Source organism: Telopea speciosissima, chromosome 4 (genome assembly GCF_018873765.1).
Source record: "Telopea speciosissima isolate NSW1024214 ecotype Mountain lineage chromosome 4, Tspe_v1, whole genome shotgun sequence".
Taxonomy (NCBI): Eukaryota; Viridiplantae; Streptophyta; class Magnoliopsida; order Proteales; family Proteaceae; genus Telopea; species Telopea speciosissima.
This window is the reverse complement of record NC_057919.1, coordinates 61,164,701-61,180,029: the sequence shown is the minus strand read 5'-3', so window position 1 is coordinate 61,180,029 and position 15,329 is coordinate 61,164,701. Positions and strand designations below refer to the sequence as shown.

The 15,329-nt window shown below is 43.3% G+C and overlaps 1 protein-coding gene and 1 long non-coding RNA gene across 2 annotated transcripts in view; one reads left to right on the top strand and one right to left on the bottom strand.

Moving 5' to 3' along the window:
- LOC122660167 (serine/threonine-protein phosphatase BSL1-like) overlaps positions 1-15,329 on the top strand; it is a 57,786-nt gene that overhangs the window by 2,956 nt on the left and 39,501 nt on the right. The gene's annotated exons all lie outside the window — the stretch shown is intronic.
- LOC122660171 lies at positions 5,374-7,655 on the bottom strand. Its single transcript, XR_006332639.1, has 2 exons — positions 7,558-7,655; positions 5,374-5,471 (listed from the first exon to the last, which is right to left on the bottom strand). It is a non-coding gene; the product is annotated as an uncharacterized LOC122660171 (long non-coding RNA).

The window sequence follows — 15,329 nt, the reverse complement described above, 5'->3', positions numbered from 1 at the left end:
AGTGTGAATGTGGCCGGATATCATCTACGCTAAGAGGCCAGTGTATCAGTGGAGGTTCGAACCGCAAGACAATTTCTTTAGGGCTTTAGGACCTATGCTCTACCCAAGCACCGAACTGGACTACCTCTTTGAATTGAGAAGTGAAGACGGTAGGGTTGAGCTGTGCAAGATTGTTAAGGTAGACCCAAAGGCATTTGTGGACGATCTAGTGAAGGCTTATGAGAAGCTGCACGATGAGGGGAACTTGAACACAATTCTGATAGGTTATTTGGGGATTTAGACATAAGGGTATTATGGCCAGTTCACTACTTCATACTATGTTAAGGGTAGTTTCGCCACTTAAAAAGAGTTAACCCAATGATGTCATCACTTAACTGTAAACACCTAACAGAGTGGACTTAGTAGTAATAAATTCATAACCTCAGTGGTGGTCCGTGAAATTTTGAAAGTTTTTGAGGTGTCTGTTCATTTAGGCCTAAAAGAAGGGGTGAAGCATGGGGTGTCTGTGAAATTTACCCTAAAAAGTATCCAATGTTTTTCCCTAGTCGGTATTTGTCCATCTGGAAAATAAACAAAAGCTTTGTTCGTTTGTGAATACTTTTGGTAAAGAATGCTTAAATTTCAGTTATATTGTGACTTACAATTCTTGTTGGAGTTTTATAAGATTATGTGCACCAAGAGAATGTCAGATGAATGGAGGAGAGGCTTTGTAGTCCCGATTTACAAAAAAAAAAGGTAATATCCAAAGTTGCAAGAACTATAGAGGCACAAAACTAATGAGTCATACTCTGAAATTATGGGAGAGGGTTATTGAAATACGCCTAAGAAAAGAGACCACTATTTCAGAGAACCAATTTGGTTTATGCCAGGAAGATCCACTACAGAAGCTATCTATGTACTAAGGAGACTCATGGAAAGATTTAGAGAGAGTAAGAAGGATCTCCATATGGTCTTATCATAGTTATCAAGGCATCGCCATGGCGTCCAGGCTCCTTGGTTGCCTTGGATGCCTAGGTGGGTGCCTTGCCGCCATGGCGGTGTTGCCTTGATTTTTTACCCTCTAAAACGCCATGGTTGCCTTCCCGCCTTGATAACTATGGTCTTTATTGACCTTGAAAAAATTTATGACAGAGTTCCTAGAGATTTAATCTAGCAGGTGCTAGGGAGGAGAAATGTTTCAAGTAAATATGCGGACATAATTAAAGATGGGGGAAATATCATCCCCCTCCCCTCTAAGTTTCCTTAATATCAACCCAATACCCAAGTTTTGAAAAATGATAATGGCCTCCCCTATTTTTTAAAGATTCTATCAACCTTACCCTTACCGTTAAGAAACGCCATTAAGTGATGACGTAGGCATATCCAATTTTTCTAAAACCCCAGATTACTCTTAATGTAATTTTATTCCAATTTTGCCCTCTTCAACCCAAAACCCCATTTCCTCTCCTTCCTCTCTACGTTTCTTCTTCTTCTTCTTCTTCCGCCAGCACCACCATCATCGCCACCGCTGCCGCCACAGATCCTCTTCCACCACCACCACCACCACCGCCAAACCCTATTTCCATCTTTTAACCCAGCTCCTCCATCCCTCTCTTGGACTGGATATTACCCATCTCTTTCTCCATACGAAACTGAAACCCAAGCCCTCATTTCCATCTCCAATCTTCTTCCCGCCTTCTTCTTCTTCTTCTTCTCCAAACACCCTAACTGACCAATTTCTCTACTGAACTTCAAAACCCATCTCTCTTTTTCTTCTATTAACCAAATTTATCATCACACCGTGACCCACTCCCTTTCCAAAACCCCAAAAAAACGATACCCAAAATTTGCAGGTTTGGGAGATTTCAGATAGCAGCCAAGATATTGATCTGATGCCCACCAAACTAAGGTCGAAGGTTACCTAGGAGATGTTCTTTGATGTCCCAAAAGTTGGGGCTGAACAGGTTACAAAATCAGATTTAATTAACAAATTAAACCAGGCTGAAATAGATAGAAAAACAGAGAATCCGCTGGTTTGTTAAAACTGAAATTAAGCTTTGGAGATTTTATTTCTGTTATCTTTTATCTTCTACCATCCACAATCACCCCAACTTCCGCCTTTCACCCTCCATCCTCCACCCTCCACCCTCCACCCTCCACCCTCCACCCAACTTCTATTTGGCTTCTCATTTCCATCTCTTTACCTTATCTCTTCCCTACCTTCTTCCTTATTTTCTTTCAACCCGGACCCTTGTACATATCAGTATGTCACTTTGACAGAATTAGGATTTGAACTCAGGATTCAAGAGATTTACTTTAACACACTCAAAGAGACTTGGATGAGCTTAAGAATCCCATCGAGTGGAGATAATATATCAAGGGATAAATTCTGAAAATTTCAAGTTAAACAGATGAATATATTCTAAGATATGCCAATTCTTGATATCGGGATCAGATGTAGAGATTTATCAGCATAGACCAAACCTAATCTCAGACCAGCCTTCAACTACTGTTGAGTAGCCCTTCTAGTTGATCTCCAAAATATCAGCAGCAGTTGTTGTTCGCCCATGAGTTTTGAGGCTGCCGGCCCTCCTTTTGGCTGCCACAAGGGGCGGCGGTGGGTGAATTGAAACCCTAATAGGGTTTTTTCCTTGTTTGTCAATTTGGAGAAGACGATGGGGAATATTCTCCGTCTGATTCCCCTCATTATAATTTAAAAAAAAAAGGTTTTCTTTAAGTTAAGTAATTGGGATTTGCTAATGTGCACTGCTGAGAAGGTGCTAATATGCACCAGGGTCGGGTTGGTGGATCCACCCATTAACTCCAATTTAAAAGGGGTAATATCGACTTTTCATATGCTATTTTAACAGAGTTAGTCACTTAAGGTATGGTTGATAGAATCTTTAAAAAGTAGGGGAGGACATTGTCATTTTTTAAAACTTGGGTATTGGATTGATATTAAGGAAACTTAGAGGGGAGGGGGATGATATTTCCCCTTAAAGATATGTATGATGGGGTGGTGACTAGTGTAAGAACCGTGGGGAGTCGAAGCAGTGAATTCCCAATTACAGTTGGGATACATCAAGGGTCAGCCTTAAGCCCTTATCTATTTGCGTTTATCATGGAAGAGTTAACTAAAGACATCCAAGATGAGGTACCTTGGTGCATGCTTTTGCTGATGACATTGTTTTGGTGGATGAGACAAAGGCTGAGATTAATGCCAAACTAGAGTTATGGAGATCAACCTTGGAATCAAAAGGTCTAAAAATAAGTAGAACGAAGACAGAATATATGGTATGTAACTTTAGCAACTTCGGGACGGAGAATGAGGGGGTGAAAGTTGATGGACAGAGATTCCGCAAAGTAGTTAATTTAGGTATCTAGGATCAATTATTAGTATGGAAAGTGATATAGAAGATGATGTCTCACAGAGGATTAAAGTTCGGTGGATGAAGTGGAGAGGGGCAACCGGAGTGTTATGTGTTCAGCGGATCCATTTAAAGCTTAAAGGAAAGTTTTACAGGATAGTCATAAGACCGGCTATGATGTATGGTGTGGAGTGTTGGCAGTTAAGAAGTGTCATATAGATAAGCTAAGCGTAGCGGGGATGAGGATGTTGAGATGGTTGAGTGGCAAAACCAGGAAGGATAAGGTAAGGAATGACCATATTAGATCTGGTTTAGGAGTAGCCCCGATTCAAGATAAGCTTCGAGAAAGTCGTTTGAGGTGGTATGGCCATGTCCGTCGTGGACCTTCGGACGCCCCAGTTCGGAGGAGTGACTTGATTCATATTGAAGGTACTAAAAGAGCTAGGGGCAGGCCTAAAATGTCCCTAGGAGAAGTGGTGAGGAAAGACGTGCATAATTTAGGTTTTGTCTCTAGTATGACATTGAATAGAGCTGATTGGAGGGCAAGGTTCCGTATAGCTGACCCAACTTAGTTTGTTTATTTGACTTTTATTGCGATGTTGTGTTTCTTTTCTTCTACTTTGTTTTAACTGTGTCAAAGGATCCGTGTAGCCGACCCCATTTAGTTGGGATATGGCTAAGTTGTTGTTGTTGGAGTTCAACTATCAATGCAAGGTGTCCTTGTATTACCATTTTATGGGGTATATGGGTGGAAACATGTGTGAGAGTGTAGACACTTGTTGACAAAAATAACGAGGGTAGAAAATTTGAAATCATTTTAAACTTATTCTGTAATTCTTATTGATTGTCCCGTCCTATGAAGATGTTTTTTAGTTGTCTGTCATGACCTGTGACTGTGAGCTGAATGTACCACAGATGAACATTATGACAGTTGATTGGTCAAAAATCTGGCAGAGAAGGGGGTTCAAATTATTAAGAGAAATTTACTGTTTTCTCCCCTGTACTTTGCCCTAATTAAACTTTCCTCCCCTCTACTTTCAATTATTACTCCCCCCTCCCAAACATGTGTGAGAATGCAGACACTTGTTGACAAAAATAATGAAGGTAGAAAATTTGAAATCATTTTAAACTTATTCTGTAATTCTTATTGATTGTCCAGTCCTATGAAGATGTTTCTCAGTTGTCTGTCATGACCTGTGACTGTGAGCTGAATGTACCACAGATGAACATTGTGACAGTTGATTGGTCAAAAATCTGGCAGAGAAGGGGGTTCAAATTATTAAGAGAAATTTACTGTTTTCTCCCCTGTACTTTGCCCTAATTAAATTTTCCTCCCCTCTACTTTCAATTATTACTCCCCCCTCCCAAACAGTTTATGATTTATTACAATTAGAGCCAGCCCGTGTCCGTTAAGTTGTGACGTGGCCAAGAAGAAAAAGTTTTAACGCCCAAAATAACCCTGGGTGCATGTAAGATGACCCTTTTACCCTTGAGATAAAAAAAGGATGAGAAAGCATGAGTGTCCCCTTCTTCTTCCTCTGAACTTCATCTTCTCTGGTGAAGGTGAGATGCTCGACTCCCAGGGCATGGACCCAGATGGCACTGCAAGACACAGACATGTGGGCACCAATCTTCGTCATTGCAATTTTTTCCATAACTTTACTCTTTGTTCCCATGGATTTGTTTCCATTGCAGTCACTGACTACCTGCTGAAGTAAAGGTGGTTGTGCTTCTCGTGGTGTTGGTGGTGGCATATTGATGATGCTGTTGGAGTCATAATTTGAAGAAAAACAGAGATCGAACCAGTCCAAATCATCAAAATCTTCCACCAGCTTTTCCTTTCCTCTCCTCTAACATTCTATTCTTTCTTTCCTTCTTCTCCAACATTTCTTCTCAATCTTTGTATTATCCTTATCAACATTCTCCAAATAATTTGACGTTTTCTTCTCCCCTCATCTCCAGATCTCACCTTATAAGCTTCAAATTTCTTCTTCATTGCCTGTGGAATTCGTGACATTTTGATTTGTTTCTGATGTAAATTTCATTACCTGTTGCTATTGTGTTCTTAAAATTTCTTTCAAGATAATCCCTTTTTGGATTGGGGTTTCTATCGCTATATTACATCTCAAGCTTTTTTTTGGATGAATAAATAATTTCATTACCAAAGGAAAGAAAAGGGGGGGGGGGGGAAGGGAACAAGCGCGAACCAATTACAAGACCTGTCAAAAGGCAAGGGCTAGCAAAATATAAGGCAAGAGCCCAAACAAGAACTACACACTAGACAAACCAAAACCAAAGTCTAACTAGACAACCCGTAGGCAGCCTCATCGAAACAAGACCTCTAGCCCGGATCCATAGTCTCATGGCAAAAAACATGATCTCTAGTAACCAAACTCAGAGGCAAAATCTTCTCAGCGTAGGGAAGGGCGTAGGCAATGTAGGGGCGAATCCTAGGGAAAGGAGGGGAGCTGGGGAACGACGACGGAAAACACGAAAAGGCGAGGGAGCATTAGGCTGGGGCTCAAAGGAGGGATCATCAATGGAAGAACTGAGGCCCAAACAAGAGTGGGCCAAGAATGTAGGGTTAGAACAAAGGGACGAAGTACAAGGAGCAACTGGACTGTTAGGCCCAGCTGGCCCAATAGGCCTAGCCGAAACAGCGATAGAGGAGGGGGAGGGGGAGATGGACCGAAGAATGGAATGAGATGAAAAAGGAGAAGGGACCACCGCGGGACCCACTACAAGAGGACCACGTGAAGAAGACAAGAAGGGCTTTTGGATGCCTTTCAGATAGGCGGAAATCCCGAAGCGAGAAGGGGAAGAAATGGGAGGGATAAAAGAAGGGGTGTTTGGAGATGGAGAAGCCAAGGCGACAGAGGGAGAGAGCGACTCAACGATAGAAGAGGAAAGAGGCTCTTCAACAGAGGAAGGGGACATTGCCAGAGTCGCAGAAGAGGAGGTCAGAGTGGCAGGGACAACAGATGAGGAGTTGGGCTGAGTTTCCAGGGGGAGGAAGCGGTTGGGACCATTAGTCCGAAGGCCGCCGGAGACCACCAGACAAGAGGGAGGAGCTAAGGAGAGGCTGCAAGGGGAAGAGGAGGCGGAACCCCGATGACAAACTGATTTACGAGATTGTCGTCGACGGCTATCCCGAGAGGGAGAGGGAGAGGGAGAGGGGGCACCATTATAGCCATGATAGGAGTCGATAGGGGGAGGGAGTGAGAGGAAAGGAGGGGATCAAAAGAGGGTAAAATAGGGGAAATGGCTGGAGTGATGGAAGGAGGGACAGTGAGAACAAGAGGCTTAAGAGGGAGATGGGGGAGGGTTCTAGAAGAGGTGGGAATAGAAGATGGAGATTGCTGAGATTGGCATTTACCCTGGAAGTGACCGAACACTCGACAGGAAACACAATGGGGGGGGGGGGGAGTCCAGTCGAAGCTTACAGGTTGCTGGAAGGAGAACCCTTTGTTGTCAGAGATTGAGATGGAGGACAGAAGGGGGGCATCAACAGCGACTTCCACGCAGATTCTGGCAAAGGCCAATCGATCTTTTTTCTTGGTTCTTCCATCTGAGAAGTGAGGCTTTCCAAGAACAGAGCCCACCACACTGAGACCATCCTCACACCAGAAATGAAGCGGTACCCTGGCAAAGAAACCCATAGAGGGATGGAGCTAAGGTCAAGCTTGTTGAGCTGCCGGTATCGATCCCATTGTCTGAGAAGGATAGGTTTCCGTCTAACATTCCACGGACCACCTTCAAGAACACGAGATTTGTCCAGGTCATCAGAAAATTTGAAGATGAAGAAACCATTTCCAAGCATAAAGTCTCTACTGAACCCAGGAGCTTCTATTGATTGGAAAGAGAGGATTTGACAATCGGAAAAGAGGGGCGCTTACCAATAAAATGCCCTACGAGGTGGGATTCCCATTTGCGAGCTTCATTGACTTGGAGGGTCGGATCATAATGAAACACCTTGGAGGTGCTGTTAATGGTGGGGACTTGGAGTTGGAGTCGAAGGCCATCTCCAGAAGGAGACTTGGAGTTGCCAAACAGGGAGGACCAAGACAGGCCAGGGGCAGTGTGACTTGCAGAGTGGGGGGGGTGGGAGGAAGAAGAAGATGAGAGGGAGGGTCCTCGAGTGGCAGCGGCGCCACCCCAGGGAGGTCGGACATGGGAGCTTAGTATTTTTATTTAATCGTAAGGAAAATACATCTCAAGCATTGTCGTTTGGTGGTTCGGGAATTAGGGTTCCGATCGGCGGCTGTTAAAGTGGAGATTTTAAGGTTTCTTCTTTCCTCCGATGAATGTATATTGCTAGTGTTAGATACTTAGATCAGGGTTTTCTTGGTCGAGGAAGAGAATTTGGGGTTATTTTTTGGTTGTGGATGAAGATAGATGGCGAGGCTTGGTTGAGAAGTTGCTGTTTTACAGAATTCTGTTTCCATCAATTTGTTGGATGTTAATTGTTGCAAGGAAATTTATCATTTATCTTTTTTTTTTTGTTTTTTCCACTGCTTTTTCCCCTGAGTTATGGCATTGTCCTGTTGATAAATCTGAGAGTTTGTATTGGGATTTAAGGATACAGTGGGTTTGGTGAAGGGAGGAAGCAGATAGCTGACAATTTATTGGCTATACATCTTTTTGAATGGTGATTTTGGTTGAATCTGACGAAGCTGCAGCGTAAGCTAAGTTATTGTTATCCTTTAAATTAGGAGTGAGGTCTGTATAGCTGAAAGAGAGCAGCAGCAGCGGTCAACAGAGTGGGAAAGGGGGTGGGGGCGGCTACCTTGCATCAAGTTGCGCAGGGGTGGTCAGAGGTTACATCGGTGGTGGGGCAGTGGGGTACAACAGTGGAGGGTGTGATGGGGTGCAACGGTGGTTGACGGTGGTTGAAGAAGAAGAAGAAGAAGAAGAAGAAGAAGAAGAAGAAGAAGAAGAAGAAGAAGAAGAAGAAGAAGAAAGAAGTGGTAGGTCCCACCTTTTATATTAAACCAAACTATAACTAACACCAGACAAGGGTGAAATAGTCTTTTCCAAACTATAACTAACATCAGGCTAACACCGTCAGCCAGAGGGGGTCCAAGCACATGCAATTTTTACCAAGGCTTTGGGATTAAGGTTGGTGATGGCTGTAGAACCTACTGTCGGTGATGTAGATCAAAACATGAAGAAGACGAGGCCAAGACACTGTTCACGTGAACAGTGTCCCAGCCCCATATTTGACTTGGTGGGAATATTCCTAGAAGAATCGTGGAGACAGAATAGTCTTTTAATTATTAGTGATTAAAATATTTAGTTTCTATTTTCATGTAATCCTAGTTTGTAGTTTCTAAATATTAGTTTCTAGTTTTATGTCATAGCAAGTTAGTTTCTATTTTCCTTGTAACTTGAGAAGCAAGTATTGCTCTCTCTATATATTTGTATGTCTTTTAGAAGCCTCCCCACGATTTTATTAAGTTGAATGAATATAGCTTTGAGCAAAGAAAGATTTTTCTTTTCAAATTGAATGACAATGAAGGACTGTTAGGAGCCTGGCTGAGAGAGCCGAATCCCAATATCCCTCTCTTCCTTCTTTTCTTGTCTTCTCCTCTATTTCACTCTATCCCCTTGTACTGCTACTATTTTGTGACTGCTGCAAGTGCTGAGAAGATCTTCGAAGGCTCCAATCAATCTCCAAGTATTCCAGACTGTTGCTGCTGCTGCTGATCCAACTTTAAGGAGGCTACATACAACCTGCGGCTCCAGTTCTGCCCTGGGTTTGCTGCAAAGTTCAAGCTTGAATAAATAACTCCTCAACCCTCCATCAGAGTCTGCTGAATTTTGGAGCACAAGACACTCATACTAGGACCTCCACTTGATCCCAGCTCCAGCCCCTGCTGCTGGCTGGATTGCTCTACAGTGCTTGCTCTACAGTGCCTAAGTTTCTATTTTGATGCTACCTCCATATCTCTCAACCTAATCACTGGAATTGACTGAGGTTTTCAGCATAGCTTCCCTTCACTGCAAGCTCCACTTGATCCAAGTTTGGATCCATTCCTACTGTTGGTTTGGTTTCTACACACTTATCTATATTTTCTAATTTTGAAAACCTGCTGTTGCTTGTATTTTTGGCCATACAATTCATCCCTTATTTAGGGTTTTGATTAAGCTTCTCCAGACCTGCACTCGATGGCCATTGTAGCCCCTATTCTTGACTGCAATTTCTGAGTTCTAGTTTGAACCCTAGATCTGGTTCGGGTCAGGCTTATACCCTGCTGTTGGGTTAATTGTTAATTGGTTGTCTTGAATTATTGTGAGTTATTTTGGGCCTATGTTACCCTAATCTAGTCTTACATTAGTCGGAGTGTTAAGTGGTGCTTGGGTAGCTTTCTTCAAGACCAATTTCTAGATCTATACAGCCCAGCAACTAATACAAAAGCCTGGGTAGCAGAGTATATGGGGAGAAGTGAAAACAGCAAAATTTGGACTCGTCCCTTAGAAGAGCTGAAATAATCAAAGTAGTTCTTTTTCGGTGAACACGTATGCATTGGGACAGTGTTGCAAGTGATATTGGCAAAGAAGACTGAATAACTTGGTATTTGGACCGATAAGTTACCTTCCCAATTAATTCTCAACATGATGCGATTTAAAGTGCTCGTAATGTCGAACCAGTCCCCAACTAGACAATTAGGAACTAATTGCTCAGTAGGATCATTCAATGCTAACAACAGCACTTAATACCCCAAATTCCCCGCAATATAAATACCTGTAACTCCTAACTGTAAATAAGCAATTAAACACAAAACAGAGAAGAAGGGGATAGATGGTTTGAGTCTCTCACTTTCACCTAGGCATCTCACCTCACATAGGACTCTCCTACACTGCGTCACTGCCTCTCATAGCCACATAGTTGTAAACAACTCTTTTTTCTTTTCATTAAATTGTTGGAAGGACTCTCAGTGGTCCATTACATATATAGTGACAGTTGCGATTACAAGAAAGGAAATAAAGCAAAATACAAAGTCCCTTACAATTCAATATTGGGACTTGTACAACAAGAAAACTGAATAACAACTTAGCATTAGTATTTACCTCAAAATAGAAAGTACTAACAAAGAAGACCAAATAAAATCTCAACTAATTGAGAACCGTGAGAGTATTTTGTTAGCACACCTTACTTAAGGGGTTTTACTACTTTCCATATTTTTCTCTTTTTACCTTTTTACCCCTTTAGGCTTGTAACTGCATTATAAATAAAGAGGTACTCTGTCATTAATGACAATTCACCTCATTCCTGAACCTCTGATTCCGAACTTGGAATTAGAGCCCAAAACCCTAGAAAGTTTTATTGTTGTTCGTGTTGCTCTTCTCCACCACCGCCGCTGCCCGTTGGAGGCCATCGCCTCCTCGTCTGGCATGTTAGAGAAACCTGAACCATGCCACTCTAGTCTTCTCTCCATTAAGCCTCACTCACCGCGCATTCTCCCACCGTCGCGACCCTCCTCTGGTCGCCGCACCTCTGTTTGCCGTGAACTGCGACTCCTCTGGTCGCCTCTCGGTGCTGCCGCCACTACCCAGTCGTTGTGCCTCCTGTCTGCCACAACCTAGTTGCCTCACCTTCCGTCCGCGGCGACTCGACCCTAGTCGCTGTGTTTTCTGTTAGCCATGACTAACATAGTCGCCGCTCCTCTGTCTGTCGACCTCTCTTGCAGGTGCCACCGCGACCCTGCCTAGGTTGCTGTGCCTCTCGTCTCTCGCCGGCCTCTCTTGTTGGCCTCCCTTGCCACTGCCTCTACCCGCTGCGCCTCTCGCTGGTGCCGCCGCGACCCTCTTAGTTGCTACGCCGCCTCTTCCACCGGTCTCTCCTACCGCCGGTGCTGCCTTGCCTTGTTGGTTGTAGAGTGATACTCCTACTCTTTGGATACCATGGCCGATGAAAATGCTAGTGCTACCTCCATTAGTGCGCCCTCCACTGGCACAACTGAGGTGCATCCACTTGGTCGTTCAAGTAACTCTGGGCATCCTAATACTCTCCAATCTGACCCCATCAAGTTGAATGGTCAGAACTACCTCCCCTGGTCTCGAGCATGTCTTCTCACACTCTGGGGACACAACTACTATGACCTCATTATAGGAGACAGGCCTACAGATCCTATTGCTGCTACCACATGGCCGTCTAATGATGTGTTGGTCATGTCCTTCCTGCTCAACTCTATGGAGCCCTCTATCAGTCCCAGCTTTGTTCTCTTCAATTCTGCTAAGGAACTGTGGGATGCAATTTGACAGACCTATTCTCAGACAGGGAATTATGCCCAAATATATGAAATACTACGTCATGTTCGTAGCACTACTCAGAAAGGGCCATCTCTCATTGCCTACTATTCTGCCTTGACCACTCTTTGGCAGAAATTGACTTCTATTATCCCGCTTCTATGGTTCATCCTGTTGATGCTGGTACATTTCAAGAGGAGAGGGAGATGGAACATGTGTATGGTTTTTTGACCGGCTTGAACCCTGAATATGATCAAGTTTGGGTTCAGATACTAGGGCGTGATACATTTCCTACTCTTCTTCAAGCATATAATTTGGTTCAGTCCGAAGAACATCGCCGGACTGTTATGATGCCCCTAGCTCTTCCCGTACGATCTGCCTTGCTCACTATGGCACCTGCACCTTCCATTGTAGATTATTCCAAGGTTCCTACACGGGAGACCGTGAAATGTGATTATTGTGGTCGCCCTCGTCATATACAACAAACTTGTTGGAAGCTCTATGGGCGCCCTAAGGGAGGGTGCAATACCAAACAAACCAGTACTCGTTCCCAGGCTTATCTCTTTGAAGCACCTGATAGTTACCCTGCTACCTCTACTCCGACACCTTTCTCCCCGGATCAGATGGCATACTCTACCAAACTTCTTGTGTTAAGACATCAGAATAGAATGGCATTCCCGAACGGGAAAATCGTCATTTCCTGGACGTGACCCGTGCCTTGATGTTCACTATTTGGTGTCCCTAAAACCTATTGGGGAGATGTTGTCCTTACAACTGCATACCTTATTAATAAGGTTCCCTCTAGTGTCCTGAAGTTTAAGACACCTCTTTCTTTCCTCTTAGACCCTACCATTGCCTCTTCCCTTCCTCCCAAAATATTTGGGTGTGTCTGCTTTGCCCATTATTCCTCCTCCTCTCAGTCTAAATTGGATCCCCAAGCTATTCTGTGTGTTTTCCTTGGTTACTCAGCCTCTCAAAAGGGTTACAATTGCTATCACCCTCCTCGTCGTCTCTATGTAACCATGGATGTCACCTTCCACGAGTCTGGACCATATTTCACGACACCTCTTTAGGGGGAGAGTCTAGAGGAAGAGCTGCCATTACCCACTTTGGTTATTGATAGGCTCCCAGTTCAGGGAGAGCATACAATTGACAATGGTAAGACAATGGTTCAACCTGTTCCTGCTCTTGTTCATGATAACTTACACTCGGAATAAAACCAAGAAAGAGGATACCACAGATGACCAACCATTACCCACTATGGCGCCTCCACCAGATTTGCCCTCACCATCAGGTAATATCTCTTACTAACCCTGTGCATGATGACCGTCCCATTGCTATTAGAAAAGGAATTCATTCCTGTACACAACATCCCATTTCCTACTTTGTCTCTTATGAATATTTATCACCCTCCTATCAAGCCTTTGTTTCCTCTTTGTCTTTTGTGTCTATTCCATAGGATTGGATGGAAGCCATCAAACATCCAAAATGGAAGCCTACCATGCTAGAAGAAATGCAGGTCTTAGACAAAAATGGTACCTAGGAACTTGTCCCTTGCCTTGAAGGGAAGAAGCTGGTTAGATGCAAATGGGTGTTTATAGTCAAGCAAAGGGCAGATGGCACTGTCGAGATATACAAGGCACATTTGGTTGCCAAGGGCTTCACCAAAACTAATGGGATTGATTACTAAGAAACCTTTGCACTTGTTGCAAAGATGAATTCTGTAAGGACATTGCTGTCATGTGCTGCCAATTTGGGATGGAACCTTCCTCAATTGGATGTCAAGAATGCCTTCTTGAATGGAGATCTTGAAGAAGAAGTCTACATGGACCTACCTCCAGGTTTTGCATTCCCATCTATTGCTGGCCGAGTTTGCAAGTTGTAGAAACCTTGTATGGTCTCAAACAATCTCCTAGGGCATGGTTTGGTCATTTCCTGAAAGCTATGAGAAGTTTGGAACTTTGGATATCAACAAAGTCAAGTTGACCATACCTTGTTTATGAAAAGGAATGGGACCCAAATTACAGCCCTCATTGTGTATGGTGATGATATAGTGATCACTGAGAATAGTGATGAAGAAATTTCCCATCTGAAATCACTATTAGCAAAGGAGTTTGAAACAAAGGATCTAGGACCTCTCCGGTACTTTCTTGGGATTGAAGTAGCAAGATCAGACAAGTGTATTTTTATTTCCCAACGCAAGTACATCTTAGATCTACTTCATGAAACAAGCATGCTTGGATGTAGGCCTGCAGATTCTCCTATTGAAGTTAATCATCAGTTGTGCAATGCTATGGGTGACCCTGTTGACAGAGGGTAGTACCAGAGTTTTGTTCGTCGGTTAATTTATTTGTCTCATACTAGACCTGATATTGTCTATGCTGTGGGCATTTTTTGGCTAAAGGTCAGCAAAGTATGTATTGATTATAAAAAATTGGTGTTACATAAATGAAGACTGGAAAGCTACCAATAATCCTTTACCGAGATCCAGCCAATCACCTTCGGCAATGCCATCAGCAAAAGGCCTGAACCTGAAAAAAAAGAAAAAAGAAAAGAAAAAAACACGTACATGGAATAAACCCCAAAGCCTCCAAAGGGCGAATTAAGTAAATCTGTAGTGAGGGCGACCAAGGGCATCCCACAAAACAGCTTGAGAAGTGAAGGAAGGAGAGTCTTGCCAAGCATTTGAAAATTTTCCTTTGGCTGCATGATTTGGTAAAGCATCTGCTACCACGTTAGCTTCCCTGAAACAATGGGTTATTCTCCAAATAATAGAATCAAGATAAGGTGAGATTGACCACCAACTCTGCATTAAACTCCAAGGAAACTTGCGAGATAGAATAGCAGTAACAGCAGCCGCAGAGTTGCTTTCAATCCAAAGCTTGGAAATGCGCAACTTCCAAGTTTCTTTTATTCCTTCCAAGAAAGCCGCCTTCTTTGCCATGAAATTAGTTCCAATCCCTTGGAAGGAAGCAAAACATCTAATAGGAGAGCCAAAGTAATTCCGAAAAATCCCCCCCACTCCTGCAGACCCTGGATTTCCCAATGAGGAACCATCAATGTTTAATTTCAACCACCCTGGAGGAGGTTGAATCCACTTCACTTCTTTTATATTATTTGCTGGGGATTTGGTGATAGCAACACGGAACTTGTTAGCAAGGATCAGGTCTTGGACTGAAGTAACCTTCATCGCTACGATACTGGTACAATCTGAAACCTCTTTGAAGCATAGGTTTATCACTTGAGAGTGGGATCTTTTCAAGTTTTCATACCTCCGCATGTTTCGCTCCAACCATAACTGGTGACAGATAATAATAAGAATAGACTCCCAGATCCTAGGAAGTCTCACCTTGAAGCAGTGCATCGTATATTGAGGTATCTAAGCCTCTAAGGTCTGCCACTGGGAAAGGTATTCTCTTCTCAAACAATGGGAACTTAAGACTGGAAATATATATTGATGCCGATTGGGCTGGGTCTATTGACGAAGATCCACTTCTAGTTATTGCTCCTTCCTTGAAGGTAACCTTGTCACATGGCGAAGCAAGAAACAGTCAGTTATATCTTGTTCAAGTGCTGAAGCTGAATATTGTGTCATGGCACAATGGATTTGTGAACTCATGTGGCTTAAGGGATTATTTGAGTGATCTGGGAGTTGTCTCAAAAGGTTTTATGCACCTCTATTGTGATAACAAAGGGTGCCATTGGTATTGCTCACAATCCAGTCCAGCATGA